This window comes from Apodemus sylvaticus, chromosome 1 (genome assembly GCF_947179515.1).
Source record: "Apodemus sylvaticus chromosome 1, mApoSyl1.1, whole genome shotgun sequence".
Taxonomy (NCBI): domain Eukaryota; kingdom Metazoa; phylum Chordata; class Mammalia; order Rodentia; family Muridae; genus Apodemus; species Apodemus sylvaticus.
In genome coordinates this window covers 172823096-172845192 of record NC_067472.1, presented here as the reverse complement: position 1 = coordinate 172845192, position 22097 = coordinate 172823096, and the positions used below count along the sequence as shown (strand labels likewise).

General features: G+C 38.2%; 2 pseudogenes; one reads left to right on the top strand and one right to left on the bottom strand.

Moving 5' to 3' along the window:
* The window catches only part of LOC127694530 (zinc finger and SCAN domain containing protein 4C-like), a 37072-nt pseudogene extending 20019 nt beyond the window's left edge, over positions 1-17053 (bottom strand).
* A 178-nt stretch (positions 17054-17231) lies between these two features.
* LOC127694425 (zinc finger and SCAN domain containing protein 4C-like) lies at positions 17232-20317 on the top strand (annotated as a pseudogene).
* The last annotated feature ends 1780 nt before the right edge of the window (positions 20318-22097 follow it).

Here is a 22097-nt window from a genome sequence, read left to right as displayed (position 1 = left end):
GTAGGAGTTCTCTAGTGGAGTTTATTGGGTGACTTAGTTAGACTATCATGTCATCTGCAAATAATGATAGTTAAAATGATGTCTCTTTAATGAGTTACACTGTCATACTTTTGAACATAAGAATTGGAAGACAAACTTTGTGTTGTGAAAGTAATGCACTTACCATTGATTTTAAAGAAAATAGATTGATTGAAATTGGGTTTTGCTCTCCAAAGTTGTATTTATACTCTAATATTGCAAGAGAAAATTAAGAGTCACAATAAAGATTGCCAGTGGGTCATTGGCTGCAGTTTGCCGTCTGGTTGGAGGCATGTCATGATTCTTGACATGTTTTGTAATTGGGATGAGTTTAACAGTGATACAACTGTGGCCATTATAGGCCTGTTTCAAAAATTTCCCAGGTTTGTTGGTTAGGTGGTTGGACCAAAATTTAACGCCCCCCCCCCCCATGACTGTAAAGCAGATCTCAGTGGAAATTTATTTAATAGCAAACAGGCTTCTTTTAACTACTAAGAAAAAATTAGTAGAATTTTTATGAAACCCTATAAGTACAGGTTTCTTTTAACATTTAGGTCTGGCTGTAGGCTACTGCCATTCAGGCTACTGCTGTGCAGGATCAGTGGGTGGGGTCTGGACTTAGAGACAATAGACTCAGATCAAGAGATATTTACATTTGAGCTGTAAGTTCAGAGCTGCCTCAGTAGAGGCTTGTGAGATGCTGCTTTTGTCTTATAGGCCTCGCTTACAGAGTTTCTGGCCAAAAAATATTTTTTTAACAGATTCATGGAGGTGTGATTCAAAATACAGTTTAGATATAGACTTAATTTATGTGAGAAAGCATGTTTTATCCCTCTTCAATATAAGAAGCTAGGATCTTAAATTTTTCAGCATATGTTGTTCATTGAATTTTACTATAGGACTTTGCTTTTTATATTTTCTATATTCTTTGTTTACATTCCAAATGCTTTCCCCTTTCCTGATTCCCCTCTCCCCATAAGTCCCATTAGCCCTCTTCCCTCTACCCATTCCCCAATAAGCCTCCTCCCATTTCTCTATCCTGATACTCCCCTACAATTCTGGATCAAGCTTTTCCAGGACCAGGAACCTCTCTTTCATTCTTCTTGGGAATCATTTGATTTGTTAATTGTGTCTTGAGTATTCAGAGTTTCTGGGCTTATTAATATCCACTTATATGTGGCTGCATTCCATGTGTATTCTTTTGTGATTGGGTTACCTCACTTAGGATGATATTTTCCAGTTCTAAACATTTGCCTAGAAATTTCATGAATTCATTGTTTTTAATTGCTGAGTAGTATTCCATTGTGTAAATATACCACATTCTCTATATCCTTTCCTCCATTGAGGAACATTTGGGTTCTTTCCAGCTTCTGGCTATTATAAATAAGGCTGCTATAAACATAGTGGAGCATGTGCCCTTATTGCATGCCAGGGAGTCCTCTGGGTATATGCCCAGGAGTGGTATTTTCTGAGGAACTGCAGACTGATTTCTTGAGTGTTTGTACCAGCTTGCAATCCCCACCAGCATTGGAGGAGTGTTCCTCTTTCTCCACATCCTCTCCAAAAACTGACTTCTTTGAGCTCTTGATGTACAGGGAGTGTATGTACAAACATGCAGGCTAAACATACACACATATGTGCACACATGCACAAAATTTCCAAAAGAATTTGAACATAAGTCTGGGTGTGATGGTACAAGCCTTTACCAACACGCAGGAAATAGAAGCAGGTGCATCTATGAGTTCAGCTGGGGCTACATAGTGAGACTCTCTCTTGGGAGAAGAAGAAGAAAGAGAAACCACCAAGTCTAGTGTGATTTGCTTATAAGTGGTTGAGGCAGAATGATTGCGTAATATAAAAGTATAAGTATCATCTTTATTGTGTGCACTCCAATAGAATGGCACAGAGATTGTATTTATAAATATGCATCAAGAATTATAGCTGAGCAGATATTCATTTATTCTGACCCTACTATGATGGCCTGGTCTATTTTCCAGCCTCATGCCCTAATACCTGCCATCTAAGTCTTGCCCTGGATGCTCCTGCTCCATTCATCTCCTCATGGAGACTCCGGCATCACACCATTCTTGATCTCTACTCCCACCTTTACCCCCTCACTGGGATGGAAAAATCCCATGTTATCTCTTCTGCCCAGTTATTGGCTGATTAGATCTTTACCTACTGACCGAGTCAGCTAAATCAATAGGTTCTCCAGGGAGGGACCAAGGATTGAAAAGAAAAAGGACATTAGACAATACTGTAACATGATCCCAGTCAATGCTAAAGCTGAAGGCAGCTTTATTTTTTTCCACTCTGCTTTTATAACATTCTAAGTACAAACAAAGAATATGACTAGTCCTGAGACATATACAAAGTAGTTAAGGAAAAACAAAGCACAAACAATGTAGTCAAGGAACAAACCAATAATTAAAGTAATCAAACAGGCAATAAACAAAGTCTCCATGGTCTCTGGGTACCCAGGTTTATCATGATGACCTTCCTAGAAGGGTCTTCAAAAGCTCCCCACAATTAACCAATGAAAGGTGATGGAGAACAATTTTTACACAACATTGAGACAGGAGATGGTTCACCAATTATAACACTGCAAATATCTTATAGCAATTAGGTATCCTGGCACAGAAATCAGCATTTGAACACAAATGTGCAAAACCATATCTGGATGATGTAATGCTTGAGACTAGCCTACTTTGCATAGTCCAGGGTGTCCATGGGGTACATGAAAAGATCAAGGCTACAGTGAGACACTCTCTCAAAACAATCAAAATGATAAAAACAACAATGAAAACTGAAGAAAAATTAAATCTTAAGCATTAAAAACTAAAACTAGAAGTCTATATATTTTGACTTTTGCATAGTGACATCTCTTAATATCTCCTAGTTGGCTGGATGAATAGGGCATGCCTTTAATTTCAGCACTGGAGAGACAGGGGTGTGTGCATATTGTGTCTTTGTGTAAGGGGTGTCTCTGAGTTCAAGTCTGCAAAGAGAATAGAAGGGGGACAAGTGTATTTGCTCTCTTTTCTGGTGGTGGTTTGGTTTTTTCCTTTAGCTGGGGTTGCTCTTCACAATTTTACTCATTTTGTCTAGTCTGAAAAGAACAGGAAAAGATCAATGCTCTAGGCCATCACATTCCTTTAAGAAAGCAGTGAACCTTTGTGGAAACAAAATCAGTACTGCTCAGGGAGGGTTAAATTCTTGGGTAGCCTTGTGTTGTGGAAGCACAGGCCTTTGATCCCAGGTCTCTAGAGCAAGTGGTGGGAGGATCTCTAAGTTCCAGGCCAGTCTAGTTTACATAAGGACTATCAAAACATCCAGTGCTACACAAGTAACCCTGTGAGGTGGAGAGCTGGCTGAGGGTGAGGCATGACAAACAAACAAGAACAATAAATCTCACAAGGTAGGTAGAATTTTTTAAATTTTGTCTTGTAAGAAGGAAGCAAACTGAAGCCTTTTGAATAGATCTTCCATTTTGAATAGGGGTCAGATAAAGTTTAAGTTCTCACAGACCACCTGGGTACCATCATGTTTGGCAGAAACACAAGTAAGTGGCAACTGACAACCTAGTTTGTTGAGTTGAGATGTGAATGCTAGGCAAGTGGGCCCACCATAGTTCAGTAACCAAGCCTATGGGAACAAACAGGATAAGTGAAACCCAAATACATGCTCCTAAGGAAGTCCCCCATCTCTAAATCTGCCTCTGCTCTGCTTGAAACAGCTCTCTATATTTTCTGTTTATACAGTTCTTCAAGCAGTTCTATCTTGTTATTCTATTAAAAGAATGCTCTGGATAGGACATCTCTTGCAGATCATAATCCCACTCTTATTTCATATTTCAATCCAGATGTTTACATCAGGTTTCCTTTTGATCATCCTATGAATCAGCATCTCATGACACTAGCCTTTGATTCTTAGGAGACAATGTAGTGACTATTCTTCATTGTAAACTTGACTATAACTGGAATGAACTACAATCCAGAATTGGACGGCACACCAATGATTCTAATCTACAGGCTGAGAAATAAAAGTTTATGACATGAATCTTGGCATGGAGATCTTGAACACAGTGGCTGTAAATTCCAGAAGATTATGACTGGGAGATCTCTGAGTTCAAAGTCATCTGGGATTAAAGGCACAGCAGCACAGGCCTTTAATCTGGGCCACACCCTCTGCTGGAGACCTACATACAGACATTGGAAGAGTGAATACTCACTCACTCTTCATTCCCTGCTTGCCTTGTGGGACCAAGCAATTGCTAGATCCTTGGGATTCCATCCACAGCTGCTGCTGACCATTTTGGGGCAGTTGGACTACAGACTGTAAGTCATCAACAAATTCCCTAACTACAAAGAGACTACTGATATGTTCTGTGACTCTAGAGAATCATGACTAATACAGACATCAAGTACATTTTCTTTTTTAACATTGCAAAAAGGCTTCAAAGATCTGCTTGCCTCTGTTAAACACAGATAGTAAGCTAGGTGGGTGGGACTCTGCCCTGAAGTCACCCTTTCTACTATGAGTGGGCCTAACCTTGCTCTGTCACAGGCTGAGCCTGAACTCAGGAATCTGTCTTCCTTTGTTCACATGAAAAGCTTAGGAAAGTGGTATCTCCTGCAATCATCACTCCCTGAATCGCTTTATCTCCTTCCTTGTTCTTCTGACAAGTTGGTTCACAGCAATGCTGCTTTTGTTCTTTAGATTTGTGAAGCTACTCATGCAATTCATACTGCATCCTTACATTTTGCCTACTTGAGAAATATACCTTTGAACTAAGGTTTTTATAGTTCTTTTCTGTCAGGAGCCATAATGGAACAAGGTAATATACTAGCAGGTGATCATCCTAAATTGGCCTACTTTGAATTATTATATAATCTGCTGCAGGTGACCCCTCACTAAGCAAGGCTGAGAGGGACTCATTTTAGGAAAGATTCCTGCTATTAATATGCCCTTCTGTTATTATTTAATGTATATAATAATCAATAAGTGATATCACACTCCTTTGGAGCAGATCTCTGCAGATCCACAGTCATATACTTATAGTGATGCCATATAGAAAAATGGATGACGTAAGTTTTAATGATGATCCTAAAAGAATTCCTAAAATGTGCTTATTAAGCTCTTTTATAACAGGACTGCTATTAGGTCCTTTTCTGATAGTCAAATCTGCAATGAGAATCCTGCCCATCTCCCAAGTGTCACCAATTCATTGGTCTTAGATTGTAACCAGACTTTCTCCTACTCAGCACATTCCAAGAGGCTATCAAACAATTAACCAAATGTCTTAAAAAGAGAACTAGGATTTATTATAGGTGCTAAGGACAAAAACAAAATATTGACTGGGCTTATCTACATAAAACTTCTCTAATAACTTAGTTTTTAAATTTTAGTTTTATACTTTCTTTTTTATTTTCTATATTCTTTGTTTACATTCAAAGTGATTTTCCCTTTCCCAGTTACCCCTCCTCATAAGTCCCATAAGCACTCTTCCCTCTGCCCATTTCCCAATCAACCACTTCCCACTTCTCTGTCCTGGTAATCAACTATAATGCTGCATCAAGCCTTTCTAGGACCAGGGTCCTCTTCTTCCTTCTTCTTCTTAGGAATAATTTGATATGTGAATTTTGTCTTGGGTACTCGGTGCTTCTAGGCTAATATCCACTTATCTTTGACTGAATTCCATGTGTGTTTTTTTTTTTTTTTTTTTTTTTTTTTTTTTTTTTTGTAAATGCGTCACTCCACTTAGGATGATATTTTCCAGTTCCAACCATTTGCCTAATAATTTCATGAATTCATTGTTTTTAATTGCTGATTAGTATTCCATTGTATAAATATACCATATTGTCTGTATCCATTCCTCCATTGAGGGAAATCTGGGTTCTTTCCAGCTTCTGATTATTATAAATAAGGAGCATGTGTCCTTATTACATGCCAGGGAATACTCTGGGTATATGCCCAGGAGTGGTATAACAGGGTACTCCGAAAGTGTTATACTCAGTTTTCTGAGGAACCGTCAGACTGATTTACAGAGTGGTTGTACCAGCTTGCAATCCTAGCCGTGCAGGAGTGTTCCTCTTTCTCCATATCCTCACCAATACCTGCTGTCTCCTGAGTTTTTAATCTTAGCCATTCTGACTGGTATGAGGTGAAATATCAGGGTTGTTTTGATTTGCATTTCACTAACGACTAATAATGTTGAACATTTCTAAGGTGCTTCTCAGCCATTCACAATTCTTCAGGTAAAAATTCTTTGCTGAGCTCTGTACCCGATTTTTAATAGGGTTATTTGGCTCTCTGGAGTCTAACTTCTTGATTTTTTTTTATATACTGGATATTAGCCTTCTGTCAGATGTAGGATTGTTCAAGATCTTTTCCCAATTTGTTAGATGCTGTTTTGTCACTTTCACAGTGTCCTTTGCCTTACAGAAACTTTGTAATTTTATGAGGTCACATTTGTCAATTCTTGATCTTAGAGCATAAGCTATTGGTGTTCTGTTCAGGAAAATTTCCCCTGTGCCCATGTGCTCAAGGCTCTTTCCCAGTTTCTTTTCTATTAGTTTCAGTATGTGTGGTTTTATGTGCAGGTCCTTGATCTATTTGGAGCTGATCTTAGCAGGAGATAAGAATGGATTGATGTGCATTCTTCTGCATGCTGACTTCCAGTTTGAACCAGCACCATTTGTTGAAAAGGCTATCTTTTCTCCACTGCATGGTTTTAGCTCCTTTGTCGAAGATCAAGTGACCATAGGTGTTCGGGTTCATTTCTGGGTCTTCAATTTTATTCCATTGACCTACTTGCCTGTCACAGTACCAATACCATGGAGTTTTTTTTTTTTTTTAACACTATTGCTCTGTAATACTTCTTGAGGTCCAGGATACTGATTCCCCCAGAAGTTCTTTTACTGTTGAGAATAGTTTTACCTCTACTGGTTTTTTGTTATTCCAGATGAATTTGAGAATTACTCTTTCTAACTCTATGAAGAACTGAGTTGGGATTTTGATGGGAATGGCACTGAATCTGTATTTTCCTTTTGGTAACAAGGCCATTTTTACTTTATTAATCCTGCCAACAGACAAGCATGGAAGATTTTTCCATTTTCTGAGGTCTTCCTTGTTTTCCTTCTTCAGAGACCTGAAGTTCTTGTCATATAGATCTTTCACTTGTTTGGTGAGATTCACACCAAGATATTTTATATTGTTTGTGGCTATTTTGAAGGGTGTCATTTTCCTAATTTCTTTGGCAACCTACATATCCTTTGAGTATAGGAAGGATTGTGATTTGCTTGAGTTGATTTTATAACAAGCCACTTTGCTGAAGTTGTTTATCACCTGTAGGAGTTCTCTGGTGGAGTTTTTGGGGTCACTTAAGTATACTATCATTTCTTCTTCAAATAGTTATAGATTAACTTCTTCTTTTACAATTTGTATCCCTTTGACCTCCTCATGTTCTTTAATTGCTCTTGTTAGAACTTCAAGGACTATATTGAAAAGTTATGGAGAGAGGGTGCATCCTTGTCTAGTCCCTGATTTTAGTGGGATTGCTTCAAGTTTCTCTCAGTTTAGTTTGACTTTGGCTAACAGTTTGCTTTATATTGCTTTTACTCTGTTTAGGTGTGAGCCTTGAATTCCTGTTCTTTCTAAGACTTTTACATGAAAGGATGCTGAATTTTGTCAAATGCTTTTTAGGCATCTAATGAAATGAAGATGCATTTTTTCTTTGACTTTGTTTATGTATAGGATTCCACTGATGGCTTTCTGCATATTGAACCATCCCTGCATCCCTGGGATGAAGCCTACTTGATCATGGTGAATGATCGTTTTGATGTGTTCTTGGATTTGATTGGTAAGAATTTTCTTGAGTATTTTTGCATCAATATTCATAAGGGAAATTAGCTTGAATTTCTCTTTCTTTATGGGATCTTTGTGTGGTTTTTGTATCAGTGCAATTGTGACCTCATAGAACGAGTTGGGTAGTGTTCTTTCTGTTTCTATTTTGTGGAATAGTTTTAAGAGTATTAATGTTAGGTCTTCTTTGAGGGTCTGATAGAATTCTGCACTAAAGCCATCTGGTCCTGTGCTTTTCTTCTTTTTTGTTAGAATACATTCACTGACCACTTCAATTACTTGAGGGGTTATGGGACTGTTTAGATGATCTATTTTATCCTGATATAATTTTGGTATTTGGTATCTGTCTAGGAAGTTGTCCATTTCCTCCAGATTTTCCAGTTCTATTGAGTATAGGCTTTTGTAGTAGGATATAATGACTTTTTGAATTTCTCAGTTTTTCTTGTTATATCTCCTTTTTCCTTTCTGTTTTGTTAATTTGGATACTGCCTCTGTGCCTTCTGGTTAGTCTATCTTGTTTTCTCAAAGAACCAGTTCCTGGTTTTGTTGATTCTTTGTATAGTTCTTTCTGTTTCTACTTGATTGATTTCACCCTTGAGTTTCATGATTTCCTGTCTTCTACTCCTCTTGGGTGTATTATCTTCTTTCTGTTCCAGGGCTTTCAGGTCTGCCATTAAGCTGCTAGTGTATGCTCTCTCCAGTTTCTTTTTGGAGACACTCAGTGCTATGAGTTTTCCTCTTCGCACTGCTTTCATTGTGTCCCATAAATTTGGGTACATTTTGTTTTCATTTTCATTAAATTCTAAAAGTCTTTGATTTGTTTATTTATTCCTCGACGAAGGTGTCATTGAGTAGACTATTGTTCACCCTCCATATGTATGTGTGCTTTCTGTTACCCCATAGTGATCTGATAGGAGGCATGGCATTAGCTCGATTTTTTTTTTTTTTTTTTTTTTGGATTTGGTTTTTTGGAGACAGGATTCTCTCTATAGCCCTGGCTGTCCTGGAACTCACTCTGTAGACTAGGCTGGTCTTAAACTCAGAAATCTGCCTGTTTCTGCCTCCCAGATGCTGGGATTACAGGTGTGTGTCACCACCGCCTGGCTAGTCCGAACTTCTCATATCTGTTTTGGTCTGTCTTGTGACCAAGTATATGGTCGATTTTAGAGAAGGTACCATGAGGTGCTGAGAAAAAGATGTATCCTTTTGCTTTAGGGGGAAAGAAATTTTCTCTCTCTCTCTTTCTCTCTCTCTCTCTCTCTCTCTCTCTCTCTCTCTCTCTCTCTCTCTATATATATATATATATATATATATATATATATATTAAATCCAATTGGTCCAAAGCTTCGATAAGTTTCCCTATATCGCTGTTTAGTTTCTGTTTTCCTTATCTGTCCATTGAGGAGAGTGAAGTGTTGAAGTCACCTACAATTATTGTGTTAGGTACAATGTGTGCTTTGAACTTCAGTAAAATTTCTTTTACGAATAAAGGTGCCCTTGCATTTGGACCATAGATGTTCAGAATTGAGATTTCTGCTGGTGGATTTTTCCTTTGACCAGTAAGAAGTGTCATTCTGTTGATGACTTTAGGTTGAAAGTCAATTTTATCTGATATTAGACTGGCTACTCCAGCTTGTTTCCTGAGACCATTTTCTTGTAAAATTGTTTTCTAGGCTTTTACACTTATGTAGTGTTTTTCTTTGACACTGAGGTCTGTTTCATGTATGCAGCAAAATGTGGAGTCCTATTTATGAATCCAGTCTGTTAGCCTATGTCTTTTTATTGTGGAATTGAGTCCATTGATGTTAAGAGATATTAATGAATAGTGATTATTTCTTCTTGTTATTTTTGATGTTATTTTTATGTTTGCGTGGTTATTTACTTTTGGGTTTGATGAAAGAAGGTTACTATCTTGTTTTTTCCAGGGTGCAGTTTCCCCCCTTGTATTGGTGTTTTCTACCTACTATCCTTTGTAGGACTGTGTTTGTGGAAAGACATTGTGCAAATTTGGTTTTATATTGGAATATCTTGGTTTCTCCACCTATGGTGATTGAGAGATTTGCTGGGTATGGGAGTCATGGTTGGCAATTGTGTTTTCTTAGAGTCTGTATGATATATGCCCAGGATCTTCCAGCTTTTATGGTCTCTGGTGAAAAGTCTGGTGTAATTCTGATAGGTATTCCTTTGTATGTTTCTTGGCCCTTTTCACTGCTTTTAATATTCTTTCTTTGTTTAGTATATTTGCGGTTTTGATTATTATGTGACAGGAGGTATTTCTGTTCTGTCCCAGTCTGTTTGGAGTTCTGTAGGTTTCTTGGATTTTCATTGGCATCTCTCTCTTTAGGTTAGGGAAGTTTTCTTCCATAATTTTTTGAAGATTTTGCTAGCCCTTTAAGCTGTAATCTTCACTATCATCTATGCCTATAATTCTAGATTTCCTTGATGTTTTGGCTTACAAGATTTTTGCATTTTGCATTTTCTTTGACTGTTGAGTCAATTCTTTCTATGGTATCTTTGGCATCAGAGATTCTTTCTTCTATCTCTTGTATTCTGTTGTTGATATTTGCATCTATGACCCCTGATTTCTTCCCAAGGTTTTCTATCTCCAAAGTTGTCTCGCTTTGTGATTGCTTAGTTGTTTCTACTCTGTTTTTAGATCCTGGATGGTTTTGCTCAGTTCCTTCACTTCTTCCTTTGTGTTTTCCTGTAATTCTTTAAGAGATTTTTGTGTTTCCTCTTTCATGACTTCTGCCTGTTGACCGAAGTTCTCCTGTATTTCTTTAAGTGATTTTTTGCATTTCCTCTTTATTGACTTCTGTTGACACATATTCTCCTGCATTTCATTGATTTCTACTTTGTTCATGTTCTCCTGTATATCTTTAAGAGAGTCATGTATGAACTTCATGTAATCCTCCAATAGCATCATGAGATGTAATTTTAAATCTAAATCCTGTTTGTCTGGTGTGTTGCAGTATCCAGGACTTGCTTTAGTCAGAGAATTGGGCTCAGATGCTGCCATATTGCCTTGATTTCTTTTAGTAACATTCCTACGATTGCCTTTTTTTCATCTGGTGATCTCAGGTGTTAGGTGGTTCTGTTGTCACTGGCTGGTGCTTGAACCTGTAAGGCTATTTCTGCACCACTGGATGACTGGGTTTCCCTTGATACAGATTGCTGATGGCCTGCCCTACTCTTGGGTTTTGTTGGAGCCATGGTGTGCCTTGCCCTAAGCAATGTTATACGTTGGTTGTCTTTGTGTACCTGGTGTTGCTTGCCTGGTACTTCTGGGAGCAAAGATGGTGGATGCTGCAGGGCCCCTTTCCAAGTGCTGATCACTGCAGGGCAGATGTCCCAGGACAGGTCTGGCACACAGACAACCTGCAGAACTGCCCAAGTCTTGGGCATAGGCAGAAGCCTGTGCCCTGGACAATGTTAAAATCGGGACATCTCTGTGTACCTGGTGTTACCTGCTGTAACAACATTTTTTATTTAAAGAAGTAATACTGTTTTGATATGTGTAGAGAATTAGGGAAACATTTTAAATAAAATATATCATATTAAGTATGATGACATTAATCTGTAATCCTGGCAATTGAGAAAAGCTGACAAAGACAGCCTGTCTACATGAGAAAAATCTGCCTAAATAACAAATCAAAGCAAAACAAACAAAACCTGAATAACTTATAAGTATTAGTCTGTTCTTTCTGCTGTGAAAAAAGATATAGTAAACTGGTTGGTGGTGGCACACAACTTTGATCCCAGTACTCACTAGGCAAAGGAAGGTGGATCTCAAACTCCTGAGAGTAGTCTGGTCTATGAAGCAAGTCCTAGGACAGTCAAGGTCTAGACACAAAGAAGCCCCTTTTCAAAAAACCAAAACCAAAACCACAGAAGGCATAATTTAACGAGCAATGTAGTAAGATCACTTTTGAAAACTGATAGTCTACTTTGGATTCCTCCAATGATGGTGGATAGAAAGATAGGAATAATCACACTCTTTTAGAGCTGCCTACTCTCTTAGGCTCTAGCTGGGGTATCATAAGAACAACAGTGGAGGGAAGAAGATATCAATCAGTAGTGTGTTTGTTAGCTTTGTTAACTTTATTACCTAGGGTTACTTGGGAAGAGAATCTCAATGAGGTACTATCTATCTACACTGGGTTGGCCTATGGGCATGTTTGCTAGAGGCCTAGCTTAATTATGTTAACTGATAATGGAAAGACTCAGCTCAGAGTGGGGCAATTGCTCCCTAGACAGCAGTCCTGAAACATAAGGAATTGCATTCTATTCCTAAACCAAACTTCTCAAAAGCCCCCCACCCCCACCCCCGCCCATGGCAGCACCCTGACCCTGAAGAAAAATCCAGCCCTCACAAAGGCCTGGGAGACAAAGTCACTATACCCTTGTATGCCTCTGTACTGAAGCTTTTAGTTACATATAATGCAAAGTTTTGAGATGTACATGTAAACCCAGCACCTGGAAGGGTGAGGAAGGAAGAACACTTAGTAATGAGGGCTAGCCTGGGCCACCTAAAAAAGGAAAGACAAAACAATAAATTTAACCAAAGTTTCATGGTGTTCTTCTTGTAAGTCTGTAAGTCAAAGACTCAATAAGTGTTCTATTTTGGAATTTCCTCACGGCATTACCAGATACAAAATCCATAGCCATGATCAGGACCATTTTATACATGGACAAACCAAAGCTCAGATTTCATCACTGTGTGTGTATGTCTGTGTGTGTGTGTGTGTGTGTGTGTGTGTGTGTGTGTGTGTGTGTGTGTGAAAGAGAGATAGGGAGAAAGAGAGAGATAGAGAAAGAGAGAGAGAGAGAGAGAGAGAGAGAGAGAGAGAGAGAGAGAGAGAGAGAATGAGGGGAACAAAGTTAAAGAGACCTATATGCTTTCTAATCACAAAGCCCAGAATGTGTGGCATGGAGGTACAACTGGATGCCTGTCATGGACTTCCTAGTCACATTATCTGGTGTTCCAATGGCTGACATACAGGGACTGCAGTGCAAGATTGCCTTGGAAAATGAGGTCATTGTGGGCTCCATGTGATTCCAGGTTGGCTTAGGGTTTCCATTGCTATGAACAGACACAACAAAGAAGGCAACTCTTATAAAGGACAATATTTAAATGGGCTGGATTACAAATCCTGAGATTCAGTCCATTAATATCAAGGCACAAACCATGGCAGTGTCCAGGCTGTCAATGTGCTGGAAGAGGTGTGAGTTCTACATCCTAATCCAAAGGAAGCCAGGAGCATACTGATTTCCAGGGAGTTAGAAGAAGGGCATACTCAAAGTGACACACTTCCTCCAACAAGGCCATACTTCTGGACAGTGCTACTCCCTAGGCCAAGCATATTCAAACCACCACACAGATTACCGAATTTCAGAATGAGAGACCTGCTTTTTAAAAAAGGAGAAAATGGATGTCAAGATGCCTCGGTTTATAGAGTTGCTTGCCACTATACCTAATAACCAGAATTTATTACTAGGACTCATATGGTTGAAGAAGAGAACCGAGTTACTACAAGTTGCCTTTTGACCTCCATACAAAACACGTGTGTATCCACACATGTTTACAAAATAAAGAAAATATATTTAAAAATACATTTAATGTAGAATAAAAAAATTACCCACAGAAATCAGAAGCCCAGAGATTTCCAGCAACACCCCCTGGCACAGACGTTTTTCAAGCATAGTCAAGCTGTCTCTACTTGTCTTGGGTGAAAGTCACAGCCACATCTTCAAAGATCAGAGTCACCTTGCAAAGTCAAACAGAGGAATCAGTAGTAGCTTTGGGGGTCAATGAGAAGAGATGGCCCATGCTTTATTGAAAGAGATTAAAAAAAAAAAAAACAAAGACCCAATCTAAATAATATGTCTTCAGGCTCAGGTTTCATTCTGGGATTCAGCATTACTTGGATGACACTAGAGGTGTACAAAGAAAAGTCTCCTGATCAAGCATCACCAGAGTCTGGTAGCTCATGCCTATAGTCACAGAACTTCATCAGTATAGGCTGGTATTATGCTCAAGTTGAAAATAGGGACTTGTGACTCTTATACTTCATTTTCAATATCACTGTGAGTGTTTCAGAGAGATTCAACTGAGGGAAGTCTTTTCCTTGAAGTACCCAATGATAAGAAACTTCTTCAAAAATATCGGAGAAATCAAGAACTCTTTGTTCTGGTTTCCATCTACAACCATAAGGAAAAATTCTTTGAGAGTGTTTAGAGCCCCATCTTTGCCCAGCAGCCATTGTTGCTTGGGGAAAAGTTGGACTGAGCACTTGGTGATTTCTAGATGTCTTATCTCCACTGCACAGCAGAATCATGGGTTAGAACAAGCTTAAGATAATCTATCTGAAGGTTATTTTATGGTGACTCTATATTATTTGATTATCAGAGGTGTAGAGTCATTGTGGTGGCAATGCTAAAGAGATTCAGCTATGGAAGTTTGGTGTCTGTTGTGTGATGTTAGTACCAGTGCCAACAATGGGTGAATGTATTGTGAAGCTTTTGAATGGAAAAGGGGGAGAAGGAGGAGAAGGAAGAGGAGGAAGAGAAAAGAAGAAAGAAGAAGAAAGAAGAAGAAGAAGAAGAAGAAGAAGAAGAAGAAGAAGAAGAAGAAGAAGAAGAAGAAGAAGAAGAAGAAGAAGAAGAGCAAGAAGAAGAAGAAGGAGGAGGAGGAGGAGGAGGAGGAGGAGGAGGAGGAGGAGGAGGAGGAGGAGGAGGAGGATTCTATCACATATGGTTTCAGAGTCTTCTGACAGGAATTATATCATAGTAGTCCTGAACATTGCCATGTGAGAGAAAATGTACCAAACAGCACATATAACAAAGAACTAATTTGACTCATCAGTGAAATAAATCCTGTTTCACATATGAGAAGTTCATAAGAACACAGCAAAATGTGTAGTAGATCACAACAATCTGTACCCCCACACACATTCAACAAAATAGTTGTTTTTTATTTTTGCTCTTCCTCAAATTTCAAGTACCATATTTTCATAAGAAAATATTGAAAAATCAATGAACAGCAACATCAAATTCAAATTGAGGCAAAGATTTACCTAAATACATAAACAGATGGTTCCCATAGTACATTTGCATTCAGAGTTTAGAAAATTAAACACCTTGATCATAAATGTTGTTCAGTGGAAACTACTCCACCCATGCTATCTCCCCTTAATTGTGGTGAAGATCCTCACAAGCTCCCCCTCCCTCAATCCTCTTCTCTATTTCTCTTCCTCTCTCTCTCTCTCTCTCTCTCTCTCTCTCTCTCTCTCTCTCTCACACACACACACACACACACACACACACACACACGCGCACACACACACACACACACACACACTTCCATACTCGAGAGCATAAAGGGGGACCTTATCTATTCTCCAACCATGCCTCTTTCTTCAGTGAATTTCAAGGGTGTTTCCTTGAAGCACTGGGATGTAGTAGGTGTGTGGGCCTCTGATTCATCTGAAGTTCTTTCTGAAATAGCTTCTTCTCAGAGTTCCTGGATTCAATGAGACATGTACAGAAACTAATATATATCAGAATGGGATTCGTTCAGATCTCCTGTGTCTCATTAGAGCAGCCCAATTTTTTTTAAAGCCCAGGACAGCCTGGTAGCCTAAGAGGATCAAGGTCAGCCTGGTTTATGAGAACAAATGATGCTGAACTAGAGCAACAAATGCAGTCAAGCACTTAGAATAGAGGAAAGACACCTTTACCTGCTAATTTTGTCAGAGATGAAAACAAAACTCAGCCCCAGCTCTGCATCTCTAATACAATGTTTGATTGCATAATTCTTCCCTAGAAGGAAATGCTTCCTAGACAAGTACTGAAAGGCATTGTAGTGAAATGGCAGAGTGCCACATTGAAAAGGAATGTAATATTAACATATATCTCCCACGACTTCTGATTTTTTGTTCTCCAAATTGTTCTTTCCAAACTTGTTAAACATTCCTAGTTTCCACAGGGTTGTACATCATATTTGTTTCAGTGAACACTGTCAAAGCCTTGGAAGTGGAATCAGACAGAGGTCAGGAGGAGGCAACCAAGATGTGGCAGTAGCAGTATACAGAAAAGTGAGAGGCTGAATGAATAAATCTCATCTCTGCCAGTAAAGGAGAGCATGATTTAATTTAGGGAAATCATACTTGATGGACATCACTTGAGGACTGTAGTATTAGTAAAAAAATAGGGTAGACTTGGTTGTATCTCTTTGTTTTCCTTCTCTCTCTCTCTCTCTCTCTCTCTCTCTCTCTCTCTCTCTCTCTCTCTCTCTCTCTCTCTCTCTCTCTGTGTGTGTGTGTGTGTCTATGTCTATGAGTCCATGTGTCTGCGTGTGTTGGTTGTTTTAGTAAGGGTTCTCTAGAGTCACATAACTTATGTAATGTCTCTATATATCATGGTGATTTATTGTAATGACTTACAGTCTTTAATTCAACTAACACAACAAGGAGAAGTTGTGAATGGGAAGTCCAAGAATATAGTAGTTTCTCAGTCCCATGAGGGCAGTTATTTCACCTGCTCTTCTGTACTTCCTTTAGACTTAGGTTACAGTAGATATTCTGGCAAGTAAATGCAAGGAGGGAAAGAAGTGTGAGTGTTCCTTCTTCCAATGTCATTTTTCAGGACTCCAGCAGAAGGTTAAGGGTGTATATTACCATGCCTGGATCTAATAATTGTTTTGTCTGATGATGGTCTTGAACTCAGATATGTTTGCCTCAGTCTCCTTGGATTAAAGATGTGTACTACCATGGCTGGGCCTAAGCTTTTCAAAGCCACTATACCACTAGATATCCATGTCAAGATCAGATCTGTGTCATAAGCCTGTGTCTTGCAGACTCAAGATCAGGATCACGAGTGTGCCTGCCATTTCTGAACTGTAGTTCATTCCAGATGAGGCCAATTAACATCAAACTGAAACTTAAAATTTGGGGAAGAGCAAAATAACTCCACATTTTCCAAAAGGGGAACGGATATCATTGCTGTGTTCTTATGATATCATGACAGGACTATCCATCTTGACACAGGACTTCTTGCTATCGACTCACATTTTTTCTACTTCTTTTCAGGAATTTTATTCATTTCCACTTTCCTGCTAGCATGTTTATAGAGGTATAATGAAACATTTACTATCTCGAACCCATAAAACCATCAGTAACACAAATCTCAGTTGGATTTATGTTCCTTTTTCAAAACATTAATTATGTGTTTCTTCTTTCTTAAAATTCAGAGCTTTTACAGTACATCCATCAACTGTCAGCATTGTTTCTAAAGTCACAGAACTGATACTAAACTGCCATAGTTGAATCTTTGTGACCATTTTCACCACAATGGCTTCACAGTTTAGAGGATTCTTTCAGCACAGGACACCAACAAAGGACCTTAAAATAGACAATTTAGAGTTTCTTCCAACTCACAGTTCTGTTGTGCAGTGCACAAAAGGCATCTATAACTCACCAAGTGCTCCACTCAAATTTTCCCCAAACAACAATCAATGTTGGGCAAAGCAGGAGCTACAATGTCTCTGGGAGATGGTTGCAGCCAGAAAAGCAGAGCAAGGAGCAGATGATTTCTCAACTGGTCTTGAAGCAGTTTCTCCTTACTGGGCTCTACAAGGACAAGTTTGCTTTGAAAGAGAAGTGGAAATCCAGTGGCAGAGGCATGAGATGATTCATGGAGAGCCAGACATATGAGTGCTTGAAGACTCCTGTTATGGTAAGTACCTGGGTGTCTTATCTGGATGGAAAGGCAAGATTGTTTAGGTTTGGTGAAGATGAGGTGTTCTCGTTCTGTTTTGTTTTTTCTTGGAATACTTGTGTATGTTGTTTTTTTTAGAAACGAGTTTATAGTTCCAAACAAAAATATACTAAAGAAATATTATCACCTCAAAATATAGCAGAAAGGAGCCAATCAATTAGGTTTGATTGGCATAACTAAATAGAGTTTATTTACATATCAGCAGACAGACTGAAGAATTCACCTGGAGAAGACATTAAGGATGTAGAGGAGATAAATTGTGTTTGGGTCACAGTTTGTTCATGGAAGTACTTACTGTGTATTCATGAGGATTGTGTTTGATTCTGCCACACACACCTTAAAAGTACATTCAGAGCACTAATCTGTGATCCCTGGAAATGTGTGGCAGAAATTTGGGATCAACTTGACTAGATGGATTCCCAAATTGGCCATTATATATCAAATGATTCACTGTCTAGAAAACTGAGTTTTCAGAATGGTATAGATTGAATATTGAAATATGGATGTTACATAAATACAAAAAAATGCCATACCCATGAGAATTCCCTTGATGCATAATGGTGCTTCAGTCCAAAATTCAAATTTGGATAGAATTAATATAGGTTTAATTATGTTGGATGTTTTCTCAAAGCTGTGATTTGCTTAACAGAAATGGTGAAGTACCTGAAAAATTTAAACCACACTGTAGACATATTCCTCCACATAAATTAAAAAATGCGTCCTATTATTTCATATATGTTGTTTGGATTTTTATTGGTGCAGTGATTTGGTTCATTTCTTGGTATCTTGCTTGCCTGTATTTGTGATTTGCAATAAGCTTTACTTATGTAGTCCAACTTGGCCTTGGAATCAGAAGAATTACCCTCCCAATGCTTCTCAAGTCCTCTGATAAATACTTTGACCATACCTTGCAAGTTACTAATTATACTGCATATACCCTTTGAATTTTATTTTACCTTTAAAATTTCATGATTGAAAATACTTACTAAGTACACTACTCCCATAATATCCAGTCATGTTTCCAAGAGCATGCCTTCTGATCCTTTGAGACAAAACACTATAAAAAGTTCAGGTAAAAGTTAGGCCAATCCGAATACACTGATGGCCACGTTAAGGAAGGCTTATCCTCCTTCAATGTGGTGATCAGTTAAAGAATCTATGGTTGGCAGAGCTCACAGTAACATAACTTTGTGTTTCTCTAGGCACAATGACTCAACATTTGAAAGGACAGTATATATAGTAACTTTAGAAATCAGAATTTGTGAGTGCCAGGAAAAGATCATTACACATTGGGTAGAAAAAAAAAACGAGCTAATTTTTAGCCTAGTCTTTCAACGCTAGCAAGTTTTGGGTAGGAGAATGCAATCCACAAACTCATGGATAAGGGGAACCTGGCATTGTTTACAGGTCCATGCCTCCATGCAAGGACAGGAAACTCTCTTTTCTGAAAACATGCCATTAAAAGAAGTCACCAAGCTTTTAAAACTGCAATAATCATCAACAAGGCCAACACCAAAGGTTGCAAGGATGACAGTTGGCATTACACAAGATACATTATTGACAACAGGTTAGTAGGTAAACTGGACAGAAGAGGCATGTTCTGAGGGGATCTGTTTTGGTTTTCTTTTATTTTTGTTTTTTGTTTTTGGATACATTTTCATAGATTGTCATCTCTCCAAAGGACAAGAAAACAGTGAAAGTGAATGTGTTACTTCTTGGAATTGTACTGAACAAAACACTGGCAATAACTGTACTGGAGATGAGATGAACTCCCTTCTTAGTATCCAGAGAGAACAGGATTATGATTATGAAGAGGGGAAGTGTGTTTGGTCAATTTTCTCAGAGTATCAGAAGAACAAGTCAAGGCAACTCCAGTCATCAAGTAATGTTCCTGAGTGCTCCTACTACTGTAGATGTCTCCATGGAGGCACAACCAATGGATTCATCCTGAACAAGCATCTCTGTAGACAGTAAAGATTGGAATAATACTTCCAGGAATGCTAATCAAGTAAATAGTGGTGATAACATTCCCAGGATCAAGATGGACTCCCTATTCATCAACCAGAGAATGTATCATCCTGCGCCTGAGGTGGGAGATGTTTCTCATGAATTTCCTCAGGATTCTACAAGAGCAAGTCAAGGAATATCCACATGCCTACAAGAGTCACTTGAAGAATATTTTCCTGAAGAAGACCCTAGATTGGTAACAGGGTTCCTCTCTAGGCCAGAGCCTCCTACTTCAGATCCTGTCCTTTGTCAGAATCATGAGGCAAACTCAACATGTGAAAGTCATCAAGAAAGTTACCATAGAGATCCCAAACCATACAAGTGTGAAGAATGTCCTAGGAGGTTCAAATATGACTCTCACCTTTCATCCCACCTGAGAACTCACCTGAATAAGAGGGCATTGTCCTGTGGCACCTGTGGGAAAATATTCAAACGAGTCTCTAACCTTTGAATTCATGAGGTCATACACAAGCCAGAGAAGCCTTTCATATGCAGCACATGCGAAAGGTCCTTCAGCCACAAGACGAACCTGAAGGCTCATGAGAAGATTCACACAGGAGAAAAGCCTTATGCCTGTTTTCTGTGTAGCTCTAGCTTCCGCCAATCATCCACATATCACTGTCACATGAGGAATTACCACAAATCTGACTGAACTATGGACCATCCTCACCAGAAGTTGATAGAGCTTCAACCTCAGTATGTCATCTGTGAACAGAAAAGAATGTAGGAACTACATTGTATTCACCCAATGAAGATATAACATGCAACTTATGGATTGCCACTATGTATATGTATATGTATATGTATAGGTATAGGTATAGGTATAGGTATAGGTATAGGTATAGGTATAGGTATAGGTATAGGTATAGGTATGTGTATGTGTATGTGTATGTGTATGTGTATGTGTATGTGTATGTGTATGTGTATGTGTATGTGTATGTGTTTGTGTATGTGTATGTGTATGAGTATGTATATGTGGATGTGGATGTAGATGTAGATGTAGATAGATAGATATAGAGATAGAGATAGAGATAGTGATAGATTAGATATAGAGATAGATATATAGATATAGAGATAGATATAGAGATAGATATAGAGATAGAGATAGATATAGAGATAGATATAGAGATAGATATAGGTAGATATAGATATAGATATAGATATAGATATAGATATAGATATAGATATAGAGAGATAGATAGACATAGATATAGATAGATAGATATAGATATAGATATAGATATAGATATAGATATAGATATAGATATAGAGAGATAGATAGACATAGATATAGATAGATAGATATAGATATAGATATAGATATAGATATAGATATAGATATAGATATAGATATAGATATAGATATAGATATAGATAGATAGATAGATTAGTTTATGTGTGTATGCATGTGTGTGTGTGTTTGTGCTAGAGACAGAGAGACATAGAGAAAGAGACAGAAAGAGATTAATGAGATTTTGGACTCATAAACATTGAAGATTCATGGAAACTAGAGGACAAGTTTGTCTGATCATTTTTGGTCATCGTTGTATTGTAATCAAGGTCATGTTAAAGACCTTGCACATAACAGCATTTCCCACTGGGCTACCTCAATGGTGTTCAAATCATATTAGTTGATACATTACATATGTTAACTGTTGTCTCTTTTTCAGATTGTAAACATATTTTCATCCAAGGATAGTGGAAATATGCACATGTTAAATAATAAATTTTATTGTCAAGTGAAAATGACATACTACTATTTTTTTTCATTTTTAGATTACTGTAGTTTATTCCAAGCACCAAATATTTGTTCCTAACACTTCCTCAGAACTACTAATGAATGGCAGAAATTTCTTTTAGTGAAGAAATAGTATTGTTTCTAAACCTCATTACCTGAGTTCTTTCTCTGGGCATCCTACATTCTTCAAGCTAGCGTTTCTTTTTTTCTGATTATTGCACCTGGTAATTTTGCATATTTATACTAAAACACTAGCATATGCACAGATATTTTTTAAACCCAAATAAGGAGCAGTGAAGGCACTTGCAGCTGATCTTGATTATGGGTTCATCTCTGGAACTCACAAAGAGGAACGAATCAATAAACCCCAGTGAGGTGTCCTCTTAATGCAACATGCATACCACAGTGCAAGTATACACACATTGTAATACATGCAATGCAAGCTTATCAGATACACTCTTACTGACATTTGTGTTCTCTTAGAGTCTACATGAGATCTGCCCAGGATCTTCTAGCTTTCATGGTCTCTGGTGAGAAGTCTGGTGTGATTCTGATAGGTCTTCCTTTATATGTTACTTGGCCTTTTTCTCTTGCTGCCCTTAATATTCTTTCTTTGTTTAGTCAATTTGGGGGTTTGATTATTATGTGACAAGAGGTATTTCTGCTCAGGTCCAGTCTGTTTGGAGTTCTGTAG